The 25,019-nt window shown below is 32.8% G+C and overlaps 1 protein-coding gene and 1 long non-coding RNA gene across 2 annotated transcripts in view; one reads left to right on the top strand and one right to left on the bottom strand.

Moving 5' to 3' along the window:
- Positions 1-25,019, top strand: part of LOC143912453 (kelch-like protein 7) — a 261,782-nt gene that overhangs the window by 121,450 nt on the left and 115,313 nt on the right. The gene's annotated exons all lie outside the window — the stretch shown is intronic.
- On the bottom strand, positions 17,572-20,524 carry LOC143912173 (uncharacterized). The gene is made up of 2 exons (XR_013260609.1): positions 19,346-20,524; positions 17,572-17,689 (listed from the first exon to the last, which is right to left on the bottom strand). It is a non-coding gene; the product is annotated as an uncharacterized LOC143912173 (long non-coding RNA).

Here is a 25,019-nt window from a genome sequence, read left to right on the forward strand (position 1 = left end):
TGTTGTCGGAATATTCAAGATAGATATTTTGTAATATAATATAAAACGTGATATATCAAGTTTAACGCTTCGTAGACGGCAAGCCTTTACGTGAAAATTTACATTAACATTTCATTTTGAAATACATAAGATAAATAATTTCTGTTTGAATTTTATAACGTTCCACAAAATTAATAACAACTAAATAATAGAATATTTTATTTATTTTAAATTATAATATACAAAATCATTTTCTGGTAAACGGAAATTTTATTCCAGAACATTTATACGGGGTTGAAATGATTCAAATGCTCAAAGTGACTAATATAAAAAAGTTGTACGTGGAATTTATATGAGATTTAAATATATATAAATTTAAAAATTTAAATATATTTAAATTTAAAATATTTAATATATTAAAATTTTTAAATTTAAATATATTTAAATTTAAAATATTTAATATATTTAAATTTTTAAATTTAAATATATTTAAATTTAAAAATTTAAATACATCAACAATTTGATTATAATATATTCAAATCGTTGTCCATATTGATATTGTTCATTCGAATTAGTGAAGTTCAAAAACCAGAATCGGCCCTGTCGTTAGTTAGTGGTAGTGAATTGTTATGGTATGGTCCGCCGCGTCATTCGCTTGCACGGAAATTTTTATATAACATATAGGCATTCCGCCGAAGGCAAATGATTTTTTAATTCAGTCATGTCTTCAAACATTTATGAAATTTTTACTAAGATTATTCTGATTTGTGTCTATCAAAAATTATTCTGAACTTAAAAATATGACAAGGGATTCGACTCATGAAACGATTCCTTCAGAACAAATCAGTGCTTGCGGAAACAAACAACGAGAAATGTTGCATTCTTGATCGATTGTTCAATAAATCATTCAGAAGATTAAGTTTTGAAGATAAAAACATATGTTAATAAGAATGGTAAGCTACTTAAGATATTTCTGTTAACAAAAAATGTAAATTATACTCATTACTTCACAGATAAATTATTATAATTAAAAATATATTTTTGTCCATACCTAGTCCCCTGTTTCGTTACTCCACTGACACAGACGTCATAATTTTACATATTTTATGGGGAAGGGTGTGAAGGTGTTACATTGACAAAAAGCGCATATAATGAGAGTCACATGAGTTTATATTTAACCATGAGAAAATAGGGATGATATATATTTTTAAATTCACAACCTGGTGGTATCCATAATAACTGTCAATACTATCGATACACAGAATATTTTTAGAACTGTCAATACACAGAATATTTTTAAAATGTTATGATATTAAAGCGCAAAGTGAATATTTCACAATAAACTATCTGTAGCATTAATCTGAGATTATGAAGACTTCAGAATTTTCCATATTTTCCGAGGAGGGGGAAGGGGTGGTGGACTGGGTGGTGGACAAATAACAAATACGTGCAATAAGAGCGACACGAGTTTATATTTAGCGATGGGGAGGATGGGGATGATGGGGGGGGGGGGGGGTCGAATAATGGATGAGGGCCCCCGCGGCGGCCGTGGCCCTTGTCGTGGGACCCCACAACCACCATATTGCAATAAGCCATGAATATTGCCAACGTAATCTTTGCATGTTTGGTTTGCGCAAACATTTTTCAAAGCGGATAAGCCGAAACAACCGTGACGTGGGAACGACAAATGAAAATGAGCTTCGGAGGACTCGTAATGGCAACACAGTGATCGTTAACTTCATCGGTGTATAGCGCTCTTTATTTGCCGCACCGATACGATTTAATTTAATTTTTTATTTTTCAATAAGAATCTGCTTTTCAACTGAATAAATCAAAACCTTATTTGCCAAAACCTATGTTTGATTGAGCAAATGTGAAATTTATTTGGAACAGTCTAAATTTAGAACAATAAATAAATTTTACATATCTACTATATATCTTCTTCTTCTTCTTCATGTGCCATGTCCTCCTAGAATGTCGGCAACTAGATGTCCCATTCGTACTTTATCAATGGCTGCTCGGAATAGTGCTCGGGTGCTGAGGCCGTATCACTGCCGAAGATTCTTTAGCTATGATGTTTTTCGCCTGCCCCGACTGCGTTGGCCTACGATTTTCCCCAGGATTTTAAGGCGCAGGAGATCGTATTTTTCGTTTCGCATCACATGTCCGAAGTACTTCCATTTACGCCTTTTCACACTTTTGAGCACTTCGACATGTTTTCCCATCGGCATTGGTACGACGCGCCATCCATTAATTTTCAGCATCCTTCTGTATGTCCACATCTCAAATGCCTCTAGTTTCTTACATGTGGCATCCGTCAGGGTTCATGTTTCTGTTCCATACAGAAGGATGCTGAAAACGTAGCATCGTAGAAGTCTCAGTCGGAGTGCTATACTGAGATCACGTGTGGTTAGGATTTTTTTCAATTTCAAGAATGTAGCTCTTGCTTGCTCCACTCTAACGCGAATTTCCTTTCCACTTTCACACGTTTCACCCAGATAGCACCCAAGATATCTAAAACCATCCAATCTCTCCACCACGCTGTTATTTATCTGTAAATGAGAGCTGACCATATTGTGCGCTGACTTGCTGAATATCATCCATTTGGTCTTTTTTGTATTCAGCTTCAACCCCGCCCTAGAGCTATGCACAACAACTGCGTCCAGTGTTGCCTATAAGTCGTTGAAGTTCGTGGTCAGTAGTACTATATAATCCGCGTACCGAATATTATTAATTACTGTGCCATTTATTATAATTCCGGAATCTATCTCTTCCAAGGCTTCAGCAATAATATTTTCTGAATATAAATTAAACAGTAGCGGTGATAGCACACATCCTTGCCGAACTCCCTTCATTATTCTTACGCTCTCTTTTGTATCACGTACGACGCGTACTACGGCCGTCTGATTCCAGTAGAGATTACCGATTAGCCGAAGATCTCTTTTGTCTAACCCTATCTGCGATAGTATTTCAATTAGTGTATTATGTCGCACATTATCAAATGCCTTTTCGTAGTCTATGAAACAGGCATATACATCAACGATCATATTCAGACATCGCTGCGTTATAAACTGTATACTAAATAATGCTTCTCTTGTACCGAAATCGTTTTTAAAACCAGTATATTTAAAACCTACGATATATCAAAACATAGTATGTGTATGCGAATACTAAATAAAACATTCAAATTGTGTGTAGCTCAGTGGCTAGCATGTGATCCTTTCAACTGAATAGTCATGGGTTCATTCTCTGGCCCGGTATTGTTGGAACCAGACCTCGGAAATATGACTCCAGGTCGATCGTTTCCTATCTGAGTTTGCCATTTTATTTGATCTCATTTAAAGGTTTCCACCAAATTGGCTAAAACCTTTCCTGTATCTGGAAAGTTCCAGTCTATAGTATCTCTAATTTGCTGATATTATAAATATGGGGTCTACGTGACGAGCCAGAATGTTAAATTACAGAAAACACAAATATCGGAAGGTGAAGATCGAAAATCGAAAGATCTTAAGTCGAAAGATAAAAAAAAAAGGGTGCATGGTAAACGGTACATACTCACGTACAAACTCACTTAATTTGCGCGAGCAGGGTACAACAAAAAAAAGAGGAACAGGCTTTTCCTCCCGTATTCTGCGCGCGCACATTAATACGAGAGGAAAAGCCTGTTCCTCTTGTTCCTGTTGTACCCTGCTCGCGCAAATTAAGTGAGTATGTACCGTTTACCATGCACCCTTTTTTTTTGATCTTTCGACTTAAGATCTTTCGATTTTCGATCTTTACCTTCCGATATTTGTGTTTTCTGTAATTTAACATTCTGGCTCGTCACGTAGACCCCATATTTATAATATCAGCTCATTCGATTTTCGAACTTTGCCTTCCGATATTTGCGTTTTCTGTAATTTAACATTCTGGCTCGTCACGGAGACCGAATATAATCAGTCCTTATACATACATATATAAGTATTATGAATACCTAATAATTTGAGGGATTTTATTGTTTGGTGGTAATATTTATTTGTTTTTGTAAGGCCATATCAAATTCATATTATATCTGCTTTTAGAAATTCATTTTAATAATATTATTTATTCCATGATTGAAGTATAATTTGCTCTAGAATCTACATATGTTACTAAACGCTGTGATAATAGTAAATGAATCAGTCCGTCTGAACATTCAGTGCCTCTTCTACTTGTTCCACATCACTTACCAATGCTAGCCATTGAAAATTAATGAATTCCTCCTTTCTATGCTATAAAGAAGCTAAGAAAGTACCACAAAACTTCTTTTAGTTCTTCAACGTTCAGATTTAGGTTGTTTTTATCTATTTAGACCCTACAAATTCATCGCTACATTTCATATGAACTGTTATTTAAATTGTTCAAATTTAGATTGCATAGAGACAGACAAAGAAAACGAAAGATTATAATGAATTTTTAATTAGAATTTTTTGAGTATTTAAACCAGAAAGAAAAAGTTAAAGATTGATTGATTTTGGAAAACAGTTGTGCATGTCTTATTATATAATAACTTAATTTTATTAATAATAGGCCTTATTTAATAAAGTGCGTTTAAAGAAGCGTCGTTCATTTATTTAATCGGTTAATTAATTATAAGTAGTGCCTTCGACTTTATAACAAAAGATTTTTCTTCAAACGGACGACTACATTGAATCCTGACCTATTTATCGGGGTTAAACCTTTATGATTCCTACAATGACCAAAAAGGTCTATGTGGTACATTTTAATTTATGGGACATTAAGCAAAGGTTAAGTTAACCTGAGCATAAAACAACAGACCGTGTCACTCGCGTTCCCCTTCACAGATGTATGTACACGTAGATTGAAAATAAGAATTGTATCATATTAATTTATTTATTAATAAAGAAAAGCGTCTCAATGAGAATTGTTTCGAGACTAAAACGAAAGTAGAGCGATTAAAATTAATTGCTACTTTGATGGGGCCATATTACGAGTCTCATTGCCGGTCGTTCGCGCTGTTTTCCTTTCTTGCGCTTAAAATTTGTTTTTCTTCTTATGTCTGCTGTACTGCCCCAAGGGAAAGGAGGGTTATCTCAGCTCAGGGTCTTCTCCAAGTTCCCCTTTTTGTTCACCAGTGCGAGGGGACTCTGAAAAGATAAGTTCACGATAATGGCAGATGGCGAAGTGGGAACGGGGTCATCCTATTTAATACTTGCAAACCTGTGTGCATGTTATTTCCGACCCGGATTTTGATATTTTTCCTATCTAGTATACAATATATCTCAATTTTTCTTTATGTGTATTTATGAAATGCGATATGTACGCGTGTGGTGTTACGTTATTTTCTTTTGATCTGAGAATTTTCGCGATCTGTTTTTCATGAAGGAAACACCTCTTATCGTCTCGAATATCATTCATCGTGCGAATTTTCCCCCGCGCGCCGGTTCAATCCGAATTGATGTTTCATTTATCACCCTTTGCCCGGATATACATTATATCACCTTTGACAGGTGCCTTTGTTCAGACATTAATCACCCCCTCATACGTATGAAATATTTATCCGAATAACCTTGAAAATGTTTAATATTATATACATATGTAGCTACATTCACTGTAAAAATATAAATAAATAGAATTCAATTGATTCAACTTGCAGTACAACTAGTAGTGATTGTTTTCCATTTGATTTGGTTAGTGGAGTGATGAACAAGATCACTCTTTAAAGTGAGCTTACGTAGTTTTAGACTGGGCAAAATTGCAAATATTGAATTTTATTGTACGAAGTCTTTCAGAAAATACATAATGGAATTCGATGAAATTTGTATTTTATTAATGCTGCATAGTCTGGAAAGCGTTAGCTTTCGTTAAAGTATATTTTATTTTATTTTTTATTTTATTAATTGAAAAATGAACAGACAGGATGTACATAGATATGTATAAAAAAAACAAATGGTAAATAAATAATATATGTAACATCCATATATGTATATATTTTAGTGTAATATTAGTTTAGACAGAGGTTTGTAAATAGCCATTACTATCTACATATAACTCAGTGGTTGCATTAATGCTAACCATCGAGATTCCTAGTTCAAGCTTTAGTTTGTTATATAATAATAATATAATAAAATAATTTATTTCGAGTAGTTCTGCAGCACTGCTGGCCAAAATTTGATATTTGTCGACCATTTTCTATCAGAGTTTGCCAATTTATTTGATTTAATTGTTGAAATGTTTCCTCGTCAAATTGCCTACTAACCTACCTACTATTTCAATAGGATTTATAATCTATTAATTTTTAATACTATTTTGCACATATGTATGTATATACACCAGGGAAGTATATACATGTATACATATGTAAACCCAATGCGTCTTCCTGGCCAGAAACATTGAACATTTGAAAGAAGTATTATAAAAAGTAAATATATAACAATTAACATCCACAGAGAAACATCTATGGCTAAATTTGTAAATTTACAGAATTTTATACAATTCAATGAAACTCGAGATATGGGATAAAAACTCGAGGTATGGGTAAGGTTGCCAATTTGTTGGAACCGTGTCAATCAAAATCAGATAAATTGGCAAAATCTGATATGGATCGACTTGGAGCCACAAATACAAGGTCTGGTCAGTAGAAACCAGTGGGATTTGAACCCACGACAACTTTGTTCAATGCATTATATGCTAACCACTGGTCTATGCTGCTGGTTGTAAATATTCAATTTAAGCTTAAAACCATTAGTGTCGCTTTGAGGTAACCTGTAATGGGACCATAATTAAAAAAATAAATACTAAAAATACTCTTTGGTTTAAAAAAACGCATTACATTGCTTATTCTTGATTGTATTCGATTGTATATTTTTTATAATATTCATTTTTATTTAATTTCAAAGAACATGAACAAAATTAAATGCACTTAAACAGATACAATACAATCAATCAATATGATCAATATACATAAGCATTTTATTATACAATGCAAATTCAACAAAGTGACATCTATGGATAAATTTTTGCAGAATTTTATTATCAAATTGGCGAACCTCAAGACGCTGAATAGTTTGAGATTAGCAAGAGAGATAGGAAAGGAGATGCCAATTTTACAGGAACCATTTCAATGAAAATCAGAAAAATTTTACAGGAACCATTTCAATGATAATCAGAAAAATTGGCAAACTCTGAAAAGAAACGATTGATCTGGAGTCTCAAACCAAAGTCTGGCGTGACCACTCTGCCCGAAAGCATAATATACTAACCACTAGTCCATCTATGCTAATCTTTTGTTTTTGAAATTACATTTTCAAAGTTGTTCTATAAATTTTGAATTTATCCAATCCTAATGATAAATTGCCTACTTTCATTTCCAATTAAATTTATTATATATATACATATGCATGTTGATGTTCATTTGAATTTAGTTTTTTGTAAAATTTAAAGTTTTTTTTGTTCACACTACTACCGTCTCCTCTATTATCATTCTCAATATGTTTTTGACTACATAATGAATATGCCTGTCATGATGAAGTAGAACCTTTCAAAATCAAGTACGTATTAAAAGCGACACAAACACTCGAGCTATAATAATGATAAATGACATAAATGTGATATGTACGAATGGAAACATATTCGACCATGACTTTCGTGTATTTTTTTACACGGTACATGATATTTAGAATTCATTAAATTGTTCGACGTTGATTTTAGTACCTACTTGGTCAACAAAAGAAGTAAACGATGAACGTTTTTACCCTCAGGCGGACTCATAGCAGTCTTACCATATCCAAAGAAAATATTTGCTTTTTGAAAGCCGTGTGCTTTTCCCACTCTTGCTCTCTGTTCACCTATCTTACCAAAGAAAACTTCAAAAATATAATGAAAAGAACCAAGTGACCTTATCGTCAATTGGTTTGAAGTTATTTATTTTTCGTTGTGACGATGAAACAAAATATTTACGGTGGATGAGACTTTGATTGAAATTTTATACATAGTTTGACCTTTGGCTGAAATTCGGAGCAATAAAAATATTATATTACAAGTCTGTGAAGTTTAGCATTTCGTTTACCACTATTAAGATTTGATGGAAAACTGGCAACCCATCTTTATAATGATTTATTGATAGTTTGATGTCAATTTTTCACACCAGAATGCATGTGTACAAATAATAATCAACAAGGGTGAGCAATCAACGAGCATATTGACTCGGGGTCTTGTTTCGCTGAGAGCATCCGCTATTATTTCACCCCATGGTGAAATGGATGGGGTATGTGAACGTTACTAATACGAGCGAACCTCATAAATCATGTGCCGCTAATTGAAATCACAATCGTGAAATATTAAATAACTAGTATGTTGCTAGTTGATTAATCGCGCAACAGTGGTTACTACTGTATACCCATAATTGATACATTTTATCTCTTCTCATTTCAAAAATTAATCCCGAGCACATTTCTTGTACAATTTTGGTAATCATTTATTTATATACTACACTTTGAGTAGAGGATCAAAATATTATACATACACCATGCACCTGTATGGAATAACGCCTACAATACTAACCTTTCCAAGCTCCAAGTAATACAAAATAAATCACCCATGTATACAAACCTGAAAAAACTGCATGCCATAAATAATATTCAGTTAGTCACAGACATTGCTAACAAACTAACCAGTAGATTCTATGACAGAATCAGTAATAACCATACTAACACACTTGTGAAGAGTCTCAGCGATTACAACAAAATGTCTGTATCCTTCAGGTATAAACACAGATTACCTAAACACAATCTGCTTTAGATCGTCAACTTTAGAGAGTCTTTAGTTAATATTATGTATTAGATGTATTATGAGAATTTATAAAAATTGTAAATAGGTTTTTCGGGTCTTTTTCCTATTATGCTATGCAATAACAGTAGAATAATATAATACTATAATTACTAACAAAAATAAAATAAAATTGTTAAGTAGGAAATGATAAGTAGATCAGTAGCTATTAAAATAGATATATGTAAGATCGGTTGTGAACATAGTTTAGTAATAATAAAAAGCATTTAAAAATGTAAAAAATCATCATGCACATCGTCCAGATTTTAATTACTAATTAAATTTTCAGATATACATATGTACTTGCAGTTTGTTTCCGATTGATTAATTCAACATGATTTACTTATCCAATGATGCTTGAAACCCGCATAATTTGTTTGTCATCAATTTTGCATATATATATTTTATAAATACCTACTTAATAAATATTATACAAAGTGATGTTTGCGGGTGAAATTTTTAAAGCCGTTTATTTGCAAACAAATTTGAACTTACAGAGGCTGCGAAATTTAAAAGGGGAAAGCGTCACGGACTTGCAGAATCGATGTAAACTTGCGTCGAAGAGCTTACAACATCAGAAAAGGGATTAATGAGAAAGGAGCTTAAAAAGGCGATTTAAAAGCCCGAAAACAATATTAAATTTAAGCACATTAGGAGACACGGAGCGATCGGAGCGCGGAAAGGGATGTGAAAATATCCATTTATAAAAAAAAAGTATAAAACTTTTCAGTAGTGGTTATGTGTATAATTGTATTGATCGTACGTATGTGTCGGTTTTTCGGTTCGTGCGACCCATGACAGATGTTTCGGTCTTCCGGTTGGATTATCGTCGAAAGCCACGTCGTCGTGCATTTCGGTTGCATCAAACTTTCATCAGATTATGCAAGTTCGTGTTTACAATAGACTGGAGATTTGCAACGCTGACACGAACCGAGGGATACTTTCTATTCTAAGCTTTGGCTACTTTGCTCTCTAAGCAGGGATTTTGAACTATTTTTGTTCCATGTGTTCCTTTGCCAGTCAAGTGCAGTCCATACAATTATTCGAGCTATTTTTAGCGAATTTATGCATTTCCACTTCAGTGTAATTGGGGCAGGACGATAGTTGGTGCATCGACTCGAAGTTATACTGCACAATGCACGTGTAGTTGGCGTTGTGAATTTGAGAAAGTTTTTTGGTACTTCACAATTGAGTTATGGGGCTCTCGGAGACTTGGAGTGTTTGAAAGTGCACGGATTCTGCAAAAACGTATGGAAATTTTAATGATGGACATTGTTAGATTAAAAATTTATTTTTAATCTAACAATGTTAAATTTATTACAACGGAAATTTATTATAATTTGTGGAAAAATTGCATTGGTATAGTAAAGGCGTAAACTATAATGTCAGAAAAATAATTTATTTAATTTGCTACTAAATTGACTATGAATATTTTGAATTATTTCATTTTATTTCAACCGAACATGTACTTTTTGCAGCGTTTTTATTATATAAATTGGCGAACCTCAAGACGCTGAATAACTTAAGATTTGCAAGAGAGACTGGAAAGGTAATGTCCATTTACAGGAACCGTTTTAATGAAAATCAGAAAAATTGGCAAACTCTGAAAGGGAACTATCAACCTGGAGTCACAAACCAAGTTCTTTGTTTATTTTTGTCGCACAATCTTATATGCTTTTAAATTGCACATAATGATATTTTTCAGCTTAAAAGACTCATTTTAATTTTTGTATCAACTTATTTTTACTTTTAAACCGATTGGTCATTGATCATGGCCATTGATATTACAAATACAATTATATTTATGCAAAATCATAGAGATATCTATGGAAAAATTCGATACTAAGCAAATTTTACGAATGAAGGTGGGTAGCAATCAGATAACAATCAACAAATTCGATATGCTATAAAACGAGGATAGGTTTATAATTGTTTGGAACAGATACAACAATAAATAGATACATTGACAAAATCTGATAGGAAATGTTCGATTTTGATTAGGAAATGTTCTGGCCAGAATATATGTACGAGGTCTGGCCAGAATCACTGGACAAGGGAATGAACCCGTGACCACCCAGTTGAAAGCATAACCACTGAGATGCATATATTGCTGGTTATTTTTAGAAAATTATTATATTTTGGATATAAATACTGTCATGTTCCAAAACGCAGTTTATATATACATTTTAAATTACTTGGTTAACAAACCAAGAATTCTTTATTATTGTTACGTATACTAAAAAGAGCCGCCGAGTAATTGCGATCGGATTAGGCCGGGTAGCGTCCTGAGAGACCGTGAGACCGGTGTAAGTGGTTTTAAGGATTAGCGACAAGCTAAGTGCATGAAAGCTAAACAATGATTGCACTTCCCAGAATTGACCTGTTTCGCGGGAGCGAATGTCGTGGGAAGATATATCCGTACGTGACCATAACAATAGGTAAACAAATTAGACGTCGAAGATGTCCTGAGAGATCTATCCCTTATAAGGCGATACTTAGGCGATATCATGTCATTCTGGACTTAGCACTGACAGTGCGTGTATCTCCTTAATCATCAATAAATGCTGTGATACGACTGTTGGCCTTTTACTAGGATCCTCCACCCACCCCTACGCAACATTATCATAAAAACGTCACATTTATGTTATTGGTAGATATATTTGAAAACTACAAAGTTAATTATGGAACGATGATGAATTTAAAATGAGATACCTAGAACTTTGTTTCACTTTGTTCTGCCGCTATGTTGACCGTCACTTGCGGGGTCGATAATAAAGACTACCACTCTCGGAGTCTCGATGGCGATGACAAACTTATGTGATCGAATCGTGATCTATATATGTATATGATTTTTATCTTTTGGGTTAGGCAAAGTCCGGCACTGCTGTCTTATCTGACTATCCATTTACAGGAATTTTAATTTGAATTTGAATTTTATAGTATATATGTAGGTAGGAAAACGGCAGCGTAAGGATTTAATAAATTTTAGTTGGGCTATTTTAATACAATTAATATGGGATAAATAAAAGGTGACCAGATAATTGAGGCAAATTCAATGTGAGACCTGACAGGGGAAAAATAAAGTAATGTAAGTACATACATAAGGATCATTAAAGGGTTTTGTTGAGCGGAGAAGGAATCCAAGAGATTTATATGCTTTATTAGTAATGAAGGAAATATGTTCAAAGAAATTGAGTTTATTATTAAGTATTTACACCAAGATCCTCAATAGAAGATTATGTAATATACATATTAATAATATATAATGAACATATACATACATACATATATACATACATACTCACATATATGTATACATACATACTCACGTATATGAATGTGAGAAAGTGAATTAGATTATTATGGGAACAACATAGATAAGCGAGGTACATAACAATACATATGTACATGTCTTTGTGCAGAAAAAGAGCTGTAGAAAAAGCATATACTTATTCAGACCCAGTACCTAAAACTTTATTGAATTTAACTTCAATCAAATATAAGAAAAATCCGTAGGAGCCGTACTTGTATAAACGTGAAAATATTGAGATGAAAGTTTTATCTATGTAAATTATAGAGGATCGCTGCTTTTTTACAGCTCAGAACCGACTCGTATATATGGTAATCAGATACTGAAGATGCTTTATTTCGGTCACATATTGATCATAATTTGCTTGACACCAGAGGAAATGTTATCTTGACGAAAAAAAAGAGTGTAATTCTCTCTGGTGTGGTGTTGATAGTTAAGTCGACAAAGGGGAAGCTTCGGCATGTACCATCTTCGTTGCCACTAACGAGCGTTTGAGTATGTGCGAAATTTATCACGGAGATAAACTAAAGTGACAAAAGCCACGAGCGGTATTAACGGTATTTGTATGCACCCAGCTTCCGTTCGAAATCGCCAAAAGCACACACAGAATAAATATATGTATTTTTTCCATACAATGGCGTTTTTCTTGCGGATTATACCTGCTACAAAGCATTGCTGCAAATTGTTTTATGATATTAGTCTCAGGGTTGCAGTGGCTCGTCGGTACATAATTTGCGGATTTGCAGCATCCCATTGTAACGCGGTCTAACCGAGTTATGCCAGTTAAAACCGGAATACAAAGTATTATATTTGGATAAGCAAACCGACGTGTTTCAGCTGCAGGCATGATAGCTTCCTTCCAAACTTGGCGTTTCCGTTTCATGTTGATTTTGAAATAATAGCACTCTGCTCCAATATGTAGCTGCACGTTTTATTTTGAAGATTTTATACACTACATGGCATTAAATTATCACGTTTTTTGTACATGCATATTTTAATTTTTTCATAATTTTTAATTTTTTTTATAAACTAATAATAATGAAATCTATTTAAATATTAATATTTTATGCTAAAGTGACGGGCGATTTGTACATAATTTAAAAATTTATTTTATAAAAATTCTCACGTGAGCAGTTCGATGATTTCTAGATAATCGGAAAATATGAACAACAGAACAACAGAAATCAAATCGCTTCATGAAATATTGTTAAATATATATTAAATAAATAATATTTGACGGTATTAAAAAAAACATGTATGGAAATACCATAATTAGTCATGGTCAAGTAGAGCAGCGGTGTTTGTATCGTTACAATTACATATTATTAGTTTATAAAAAATATAAAATTATTAATAAAATTATTAAAGAGAATTCAACATACATATGTAGTGTCTCACAATTTAAAAATACTTTTTTTATATACATAGTTACGACTTGTATTTAGAAATTGACCAAAATTTTTGTTGTCTTTTATTTCTTTCCTCTAGTTTTTGTTTTTGTTTTATTTTGATTCTTGTTTCTATCTCATTTTATATATTGGTTATTATTAAAAATAAAACTCTTGGGTAAATTGGCTATTTCACCTCTCACTAAGTACTTTTAAATAAATGATTATTTTCCATTATTTATGTATGAGAAGTATCGATAGATGAAGAAATGTTATTGTGAGAAATTTCGACCTCGAGATTATGACCGATGTGTATTTAGTTTTTGTTTGTTTTCCTTTCGAATTAATTTGTATTTTTTAAAATCTGCTCACAGTAACGTATTAAGACTAATTTTATTGTTACTATATACTTATTTGATTAGTTTTCGAAATAGTGCGTATCGAAATACGTCGAATCCAGTTTTTAGATTTATTATTCTTATACCCGTTAATAATGTTTGAGATATTCTTTTGTAGTATTATAATAGCTTTGAAATTCGATTAATTGAAATATTTTTATTTCGATGAAGTAGCTTTGTTTTCATATTTGAATAAAAATAAAATAAAAAACAAATGATGTATTTGTTTCATTCCTTTCTTTTATTTGAAAATTCTTGTAGTAGTAAAATCTGGTGTAGTACATACACATTAAGCTAAGGTAATAAAATCAAAACTATACTTTTGTAATACATATATATGTAAAATATCGATGTGAGAAAATAATAATGGTTTGTGTGTGAACGCTTTTGTAGGTGCAAACTTGCACTGCCGCAAAATGAGAGGAAACCTTTCTTGCTAAAAGTACAAACACAAAATGAGAGCCATTCTCGAAAGCGAACAGACGAGAGGTTTGTTACTTTTTTGCCATCCTGTTTACAATCCTCTTATTACTAAGCGCCAGAGTCGACAACTCAATTTTGAGCGTAAACAACGAGATTCCGTTTTTATAAATAAAGTTAAGCGATTTTCTTGCAACGATAACAAAGTGGTGGGTACGGAAATAATATGTTTAGCCATGAAATTAAAAAAATATTCAACATTTAATAAAATAGAAGTAATACTTTTGTTAATTTAACGGTTGGATGACTTCACATTCTCATATATAAACGTGTACGTACATATATACATTCATTCAATTATTTAGTTTTAACAATTTAATGCTGATTTATGGTTTATGAAAATTTTTATGGTATTTGTTTATATGAAATATAATTCTTATTATTTGCAGTAACAAAATCCGAGTCTTACTTTAGTAAAAGTTTGTAGAAAATAGGTAATGATTAATTTTAATTGCCTGTATAAAGACCAATTTAATATAAATCTTACGCACACTTAAAATGTGAGAAAATGTCTGTGGAAATTTTTGGCTTTCCCATATATAATAAGCCACATTTTTTAAATATTTCCTGAGATAAATTAGATTTATAAACTATAAAAAATAAGTAATATAATAGCTTTAAAATGTTATTTAATTTTTTTTTTATAAAGAAAAATCAATGTTTTTCATTGACGAAGTTTGCTTGCAAATTTAATATTTTATTTCGGACTGAACGAGCTACATTTTTTAAATATTTCAGAGATAAATGACATTTATAAACTATAAAAAATAAGTAATATAGCTTTAAAATGTTATTTAATTTTTTTTTATAAAGAAAAATCAATGTTTTAAATTTAACATTTTATTTAACATTTTATTATGAACGTGTCAATATGATAATTATAGATTTACATATATAATAGTATTTTGTCATGTAATTTAAATCTTTTGGAAAGAATATCAAATTATTTCATTTTTAAATATAGAGTGAATGGGAATATAAAATTTATAGAAATGTATTACTTCGTAAAAAAATATACTATTCAGATGAGTATTTTAGCTCATATTTATTTATAATTTATTTCAGATTAATTGGGAAAGACAGTTAAGCCGATGGACCCAAGGGGTTTGATAATACATAGAGTAGTATAGCAATTCAAATATAAAATGAGATTATAAAAAAATAAATAAAAATAAAAATCAAAAAACAAAGAAAACTGAAAAAGAAATAATAACAATTCAAAATAGACAAAAAATAAGTACTACAAAAACCCATTTATTTTAAGGAAATCTTTAAGTTTATTTTTAAAAAGGTTTAAGTTACAAGAAATTACTAATACATGGAAAGGCTATTCCAAAATTTAATATAGAACAATAATAATATAGAACATACATAATAATAATACATAGAACAATAAATAATACATAGAACAATAAATAATACATAGAACAATAAATAATACATAGAACAATAAATAATACATAGATGTAATGTAATGGTTTATTTTATTATTTTGTAGTCTTTCAATTAGATCAATTCCTGGACACTTAATTACAAACAAGTGCAGTTTTTCTTTATTATTACATAAATCAATGTATTTCCAGAAGCTGGAGAACACGAAATAACAATTAATTTATAACAAAATTATTGATCCATTGCGACATCTATGGATTTAGATTTTGTCCATAATTTTTACAAATTATATACACAATAAATAAAGAAGATTTGTGACAACAGGAAAGATAATTTTTTGCCAATTTTGAGGAACCGTTTCAACAATGATCAGATAAAATTTGCACACTCTGATAAGAAACGATCGATTTGGAGCCACAAATACCCCCAAATCTAACCAGCAGTATGGCGGATTGAACCCCCTGATCACTTGGTGCTAAACATACACGCTACCATTAAGCCATACTGTTGGCTTTATATATGTTATATATATATATATATATATATATATATATATATATATATATATATATATATATATATATATATATATATATATATATATATACATATATACAATATATAAAGATATTATTCTCACACTTGACCGACCAACGATGTTTGGCGATGTTTACTGTATCTTGTCGATGTTTATTCTATTTGATGACCAAGTAGTGACGGAACAAACAACATCGAGAGGATGCTGGTTTCACAAAGCGCTTTCGATATTCGATTAAGAAGGCTGTAGACGTATTGTAAGGTATTTCCGATAACGTTTCCATTAAGAAATTGTATTATTTAAAAATAAATTTTGATTGAATTGCGGTCGTTTTCAACGTAGCCGGGACGAACTCGTCTGCTCGAGGGAGGGTAAAATTGAAGCAGTAAAAATTGGCAATGCGGCTCGTTAAACGCCACATAAGGCGATTTAGGACTTGTAGAGCTTCCGGGGACCGAAGCCCTGCCCCTAAAATCCTAACGTCGTTAACAATCAGCCGGCTAGCTGACTCCGCGAAAACTTAATCTCGCCGGGTAGTTACGCTCTTGTCGAACCATCAAAAATATCCACTCACGTAAAGAGTATTTTAGTTTAATGAGGGGACGCGGGACGTAATGCGGCGACAAATCCATTTTTATACCCTACCTTCAAAATTAAGGGTGGCAATCCACCCCGTCTCGAAGTTCCTTCCGTTCGGGGCGCTCACCTGTTTCAGCTCCTGTCTTCGTAATCCCCGTCGCGCGAAAGTAGTCTCCTCTTTTCTTGAGAAATCTCGCTGGTAATTTGTCAAACTGGAAACGGACGCTTTGTACGTAATGAGAGAATTGGTTAAAAATTGTTTTCATTCTACTCACAAAGGTCGGTCGGATAAATAGTGGAGAGTTTTGTCGTATTTCTTCCACGTTACTAACGATACAATGTTTACTATTTTTATTTTTTTTACTTTCATTACTATTTAATGTGTCGGTAAGGCTACATATTTATGTGATAAAGAAAAAATATTAATGATCAATGTGAATCATAACATCAAAAATTATTATTTTTTTATTTTATTATTATTTTTATTTTATTTTATTACATTTTATACCAGGAAGGCCTTACAGGTTAACCCCATTGCGCCTTCCTGGCCAATTATTTACAAATAATACAGCATTTTTATTATACAAGTCGCTGAATTACAAGACACTGAAAACTCGCAAATTAACGAGACATCTATGAATTGTACATACATTTTATTGTACATTAATCATACTCAAATAGTGGTGACATAGTAGGTAGGAAGGTTTTTAGCCAATTTTTAATCGGGAACCGTTTCAACAATGAAATCAGAGAGAATTGGCAAATTCTGATAGGAAACGATCGACCTGGAGTCACAAATATCCAGGTCTGACCAGCAGCACTACAGATATACTCTTTACAGATAAATTCTTTTCAATCGAGGTCACCTCATGGGATCGAACCCGGCGCCTCTCGGTGATAGGCAGAAGCTTAAAGATCAGCTTAACGATAAGCTTAATAAATCACTATAACTAATACTAATAGCCAGCTATGCTGCTGGCTATTAGTGCTAGTTATAGTGATTTGAGGTTGTACTTATACTTTTTTTAAATAAATCTTTTTATAGTAAATTTCGATAATTTATTTTAAAATATTTCATGATTACATTAGCTATTGATCATACTTGACTTATGACAAAAAATATTTTCATTGCGTATTTGTTATATCTCAGAAAATGACGATCGACATCTGCGCAATTTATTGGATTACGCTTTATTTTATTGCAATATTGGTCAAATATTGCAATTAAAAATAGAAACATAATGGTTTATTTAAAATTTTGACGATATTAAAAAAAAATCTCGAGTTCGAATTTTCGCATGATCACAAAACTTCATCTATTGTTACTACGTACATAGATAAAGTAAAAATAGTAAGATTCCCATGTGTCAGTAATACTATTCTCTGACAATTTCAATGACTTAATATTGAAGGCTAATTCATCTACAAATGGAGGTTGTATTTTTTACGTTGCAATTAAGGCTTCAAATGGATTGAATACTTTTTCTTAAATATAAATTTTAATTATTTTTAATCTGTAATATGAGACACCATATTTTCGCTCAATTTCTTGATGCAAATAAACTTTGGTTTCAATAATCTTAGCGATTGAAAATTTAACACCGTTAATTATTTTATTTTTGGGTGGTTTTTAAAAAAAACTAAAAATCACTTAATATACAAACATTTTTTTATTAAAAACACGTGAAAAATTGTAATATAAACTAGTAACGAACAAAAAATGGTTCATTAATGAAATAAAATTGGAATAAATACTTTAAGTCTTATGTGAAATAAAATATGAATTTTTTCCCAAAACGTATTGACACCGTCAAAGGCGAAAAACTGCTAATTGACCGATTTTGCATCCCCCTTCCACCCGTTTATTTTTATTTTTAACTTGAGTCACTACCTGAACCCTAACTAGCATATTCATTCTTAAATTTCACAAATTTTTGTTTATATTTGCATTCAGTAGCCTGTTTTACTATTTAACCTTAGTGGTCCATCCATTGTGTCACACGTCTGTACATATGTAACTACATACTCGTATGTACATATCTACATAGGTATAAGCCGTTATATTTGAAAGTAGTGGAAGTTCAATTTTCAGTTCAAAAAACACTATTTCTGTTTGACTTAATTCACAAATTGTTATCACTTATCTTAATTCGTTATGTTCAAAATCTTGGAAAAGAGGAATAAGGAATATGTATATACATACGTAGCGGCTCATATGTACATATATACCATATATTGATACTACATATTTCAATTTCTACTTAGAAGTTTATCCAAACACGTCTTAAAAACGATGCTAATAAGGTTAATTTTCATGTTAGGTTATTAACGCATTAGTTGACGCAATCATTTAGTTTTAATTAAAAAAAAATTCGAATAAACACATCAAACTGGCAAAATTTATGCTTTTGGTGAAACAATGGATTTGTCAAATTTTGGACCACTCCTGAAGTTGACCCAAACATGAGAAAAATACAAAAATAGAAACACTAAATCTGTGTACATTTAGTATTATGGGACCAATTCCGAATATTACATTCATAATTTGTAGCATATGCTAAAAGGACCCGCCGTTTTAATTGGTTTTCGAGGATTATCTCCAGTTTTAAATGCAGTCGGCTAACAATGGAGACCTCCGAATTGACTTAGTGGTCAGTAACGGCATTCGGTCACTTCCCGCTAGAGTTCTCAGAACTGTCAGCGCGAAAGCGTGGGACTGCATTCCGAACTGCGTATCTGGTACGTGACTATCGCAATAGGTAAAAAAACCCATCGAGGAAGATGCAATGAGCGACCTGCCCTTTATATGCAGGTACTTAGGCCACATGAAGGCATTCTGGACGGAGCACTGGCAGTGCGTGGATTTCCTCAATCATCCAATAAATGCTGTGAAGCGACTTTGGCCTTTTATTTGGATCCTCCACCCACCCCTACGCAACAGTATGTATACATATATGTATTATGGATCATATATTGTACATTATTTCGTATGGAATGTTAAAATTTATTTATCATTTTATTTGAAGAAATGCCGTCGAAATTTTCTCTAGTGTGTTTTCGTTGTGATATTTCGAAGGTTGTAATGTGGATCTTGATTAGCGTTGAACAAGCGATGGCTGCGTAGATTCCGGATGCTAATACGAGGCAAAAGATAAATGTGGGGTCGTTAGCGCCTTCCGATACTGAAACAATCGAGTGACGTTTTGGGGTCAAACATGACTGATACACAACGTTACGTTGGCTTCGAAGCAGCCGGAAGTTTTAATCGTTTTAGTGCCGCCAAGCACTCCCGACCCCACCTCTCTTCCCCCTTTTCACCCACCCACCCCCTCCCATCTTGTTTATTTATTTTAGTACTGTTTCGATTGGAGCCGCTTTGTCTCCCGATTCAATATTCCGTTTCGAATCGAATGATTTTACAGTGTGCTCGCAGTTATTCATACATCCATACCATCCATATGTATGTATGTAGGTACATGTATCGCTTTGAATGCTGTGCACCGGGTTTGATTTCAAATATTACTAAAATAATTGAGGAAAGGTTCTCGCTGTCGCATATTGTTGGGTTTGTAGAATAGGAGGTTAGCGGGAGCAGTTTTTGTTTGATATTTCTTGTTGGTTAGTACATAAATGTCTCATGGAATCGTCGCATTTTAAAAAGAAAAGGATAGGATTTGAAAGCTATGATATAATCGAAAAGTCAGTTAACTAGAGAGTCGCTAGTTAACTGACTTACATATGTACATATTTACTACTGGAGGCAACTCTCATTCATCTAATATATAATTTTGAAAGAGACTTTGTAACTATAGTTGGGTAATTTTTCCTTAGTTTTTTTATATATTTAAGAGTAAGTGTCAAAGGTTGGTACTAAACACAAACATAAAATAATCGAATCGGTTTCTAAATACGCGTAGCGATTACATAAGTCGTTAAGGAACTATTTTTTACACAGCTTTTTTTTAACTTAATATTAAAAACACTAAAACTAATTTCTGGGTCAACGCAGTATATGTATAAATATGCCGGAGTAAATCGAAACTGATCAAAGCTACCAGAAACTGTAGAAATAGTTCGATTTACATATTTGACGTAATGAATGTATTCGCGAATCTCATCTCGCTTTGTCCAAAATTGCCTTGCGTGCTTTTCGTGATATAGATGAATCTAAGGAAGTAATTTTGTTAAGGTAATACTTAAGATTTATACGAGTCCTACTTTATTGCCTTTGCTATTTTGACGCAAAGTCTTCGTTATCAAGTTTATGCAATCGAATAAGTCTCTTCCTTGGCAAACGTTTTTTTTAGCTGAAGGCAGACTCCATAGAATTAAATACCTTGACGTTGGGGGATGATCTGAAAATGGCTTATAACATATAAAGATCGTAAAATATCGCCGTTCAGAATAGATGCTCCTAGTTGAAAACACAGATAGGTGAGATCTGAAAGAGAAACGTCAAAAAAGTGACGCTACAATCGCGCGTCTTGGCCATATAACGAATATACAGCATCGGCCATCTCATTTTATATAAACATATCATTCATTATATAACTTATTAGCGAAGGCTGTTTCAAAGCAATCGGAGGAGTGTAGGAAGTTTGTGAGACTAATTAACAAAGTGAAACTAATAAAAACCTTGTAAAAATGGCATTTGAACTGTATTTATTGCAGGGAGAGTTCATGCTGAGAGTTTTTCAGGTTCCAAGCAATGCCTATTAATTGTTTTTGTCAGGGCTCAGGCTGGTTTTAGACCTGACGCGTTCTTATCCAAGCCGTATATTAAATCTTTCGAGCTTATCGACCATCGAATCCAAAACCGTTCACTTTCATGTTTGATTAGGTCATGGAGAGTGTATGGGCGACGTATCTTCATGCAGGTCGACCGAAGGTTTTCGCTGGTAATCTATCAACGATGAAAATAGTTGAGGCGGATTGTGTACGTGTGTTGTATACGTGTGGTGGGTGGGCCGGTGGAGTGAGGGTGGTTTTTGGGGGTGTGCCGCGACTGATGTCCGCGTCTAATGACGCGGAAGCCGCGATAAGTGCCGGCTGAGGGCGGAGCCCCTCCGAGATGGGGCCCCCAGATAAGCCTGGACGGGGATTTCGCCCCATCCCCCTCCCCTGTTCGCCCTAGCCCCTTCATCTTCTCCATTTCGGAGAATGCGTCTGATAGCTTTTGGCGTCAATTCGGAACCAAGTCACACACGCACTTGTATATTGTAGTTGAATGCGATTGAAATTTTAATTGCCAGGTGAAAGTTTCGGATTTTGGTGGTTTGAGGTTTGTTTTGTATCGTTTATGTGTATAGTCGCAGAATTATTTGAAGTAAATATGGTTCGTTTGAAGATTATGTAGTTGAACGTATGTACATATATATGTATATTAAAGGTTCTAGGACACATACACCACGGACATATGTATACCTCCGGTCAAAAACCCCCTGGACATTAACACGCCGTGCAAATCATCCTCCCCCGTCAAGGATAAAAATATTTTATAAAAATTGACAGTATCTTAAATAAAAAGTCAGTATCAATGCTAATTTATTTCAGCCAGAAAAATACCGATATTAACAATACATACATACATATATCAGATTTTTTATAAATAATCAATAATCAATAATCAATAATAATAATAATAATTTAAAATATACAAAACTTCAAAATCAATCTTATTTTAGTCTCTTTTTTTCTTTTCCTTTTCTCGATTTTACAAATTCCATCATGGACAGTCTAAAAATATTTAAATTATATTAATAATAATGATGTAACAATAATATATACTTCTATTAAAATTTAATTTCTATACCAAAGAACGCAAACGCTTACTGGTGACTGAAAGTCTTTTAAATTCATATTTATTAAAATTATTAATTCCGTTGATCTGAACTGCGATACTTTACCGAGAGTACAATTATGTGCACACAGGATACTATTTACAATAAAGCTCTCAATGTCGAAGCTTTCGTGAGAACAATTCATATTAAGCTGCAAAGTTTCAGCATTGCGGTTAAGTCGCATATATATACATATGTATATGTACATACATATGAACATACATACATATACATAAATGTAATATGAAATTCGTTTTTGATTAGTTGACCATTTTGAATAATTCGCATAAAATATGTATATTGTATTAATTTTGAAAGGAAAATTCGATGCGTTTATCGCGTTTAATGTTGTCAAAAGCGACATAAGCTTTAAATTTACAATGCAAATCCTCTGGAAGGAGGGGGGGGGGGGGGGGTTAAAAGGAGGGCAAAACTATAAATATTACCGCAGCGATGTGTACGATATTTATTGGCGAAACTTTGGGGGAATCAGTTAACCGAGTGCAAAACTAATACAACCGTTTTGTCACCGAAATAAAATTTATCACTGGGTATTTGAAGATGAACAGGAGATTACAAATTATCACAAACTTGAAAGTGATTTATTGAGGGTGTGGGGTTTCTCTCTCTCTCTCTGTGCGCCTCCTACCCGACGGCCGTCGGTTCGGGGCAATTCCTTAATTTATTGCAGTTGGGAAAATTTCTCCTTTTTGAAAAAATCAACAAAGCCCGTCAAAACGGAGGCTTTTTCTCTTTTCATTTAATTATGCGGCAAAGGGAAGTTCGAACCGGGCGAATTGAAAGAATTTTGTATGTTCGCACTTTCGAATACGTTTTAATTATTAACGCCGACGAGACTCCGTGTGTACATATGTACCTATATTTAAAAGGCGCAGATGCTACATTAGATATTGTAAAGTTTTCAGCATCGTTTAATTTCATTCAAGGATAATTTTGCATATGTTTTATGCCTACGTACAACGTACGTTGCATACATACGTATTCATATATCACATTCTAGTATTTACGTTGCACAAACTTTTTATTGTGTAATTAGTACAAGATAGACTGTTCATTTACAGTACTATCAGCATAATCATCATTTACAGCCGCTCGCCATCGCTGCTGGGTGAAGGCCTCTCCAACACGCTTCCAGTCATTTCTGTTTTGCGCAAATCTCATCCATCTCACACCACATATTTTCCTACTTTTGTCTACCCATTTTCCCTGCGGTCTTCCTTTTACCATTGAAGCACTTCTTTCATCCATTCTTCTATCCACATTGCCCACCCACTTCCATTTCAATCTCTTTTATAATATCCAGTATATCCACTACTTTTGTTATACATACTTCTCACCCACGCGTTCCTGTCTTTCTCGTTATGCTGAGCATACTTCTTGAATTACGAGTGCATAGGACTTTATGTAGCATCTTGGTGTTCAATATCCAAGTTTCACATTCACACGATATATTTTTATTTTACATAGATATGTATATACTAGAAAGGCCTAACAGGTAGACCCCAATGCGTCTTCCTAGACAATTAATTATAAACATTGTAGAATAATTTTTGTTACATATGTAAATCGCTGTATTACGAAAAGCTGAAGAACACGAATTATTATTATATATGAATTAATTAATTAATTAATCCATAGAGACATCTATGGATTTAGACATTTTACATAAATTTTTACATATTGTACATACACTAAATTCAAATATTTGTGACGCGGGTAGGATGATTTTTGCCAATTTATCAATAAAATCAGATAAATTGGCAAACTCTAATAAGAAAAGGTCGACTTGGAGTCACAAATATCCAAGACTGACCAGTAGTATTAAAGATTAGCACGGGATCGAACCCGGTAGCCTCTCCGCGCTAAAAATAAACGCTACTACCGAGCCATAATGTTCTCATATGTATATGTATACGAAAGTTATAATAAATATGAAATGAAATAAACAAATCTCATTCTGTAGTTTTTTTTTATTATTTAATTAAAATAATAATTTACAAATTAATCTTAATCTTCCGGGTATTTTATGTAGCGCCATGATCGCTAGCATGGATGAGTTTAATTTCAGGATAATACAATATTAATTCATTTAACCATTTCAAATTGTGGTGAATCTTTTGAAGCGGATAGAATGGATCTCTGTTGGCTCGTCGATGGATGGAAATGTTAAAGTTGTACAAAGGCGTGTAATGCGTCGATAAGAAACTTTGATTGAGCTTCTAATCCATATAAACTATTAGAAAACTTTTTGGGTTTCCCGACGGGGAAAATACGTGGGAAGATCAAAAC

This window comes from Arctopsyche grandis, chromosome 5 (genome assembly GCF_051622035.1).
Source record: "Arctopsyche grandis isolate Sample6627 chromosome 5, ASM5162203v2, whole genome shotgun sequence".
Lineage (NCBI taxonomy): Eukaryota > Metazoa > Arthropoda > Insecta > Trichoptera > Hydropsychidae > Arctopsyche > Arctopsyche grandis.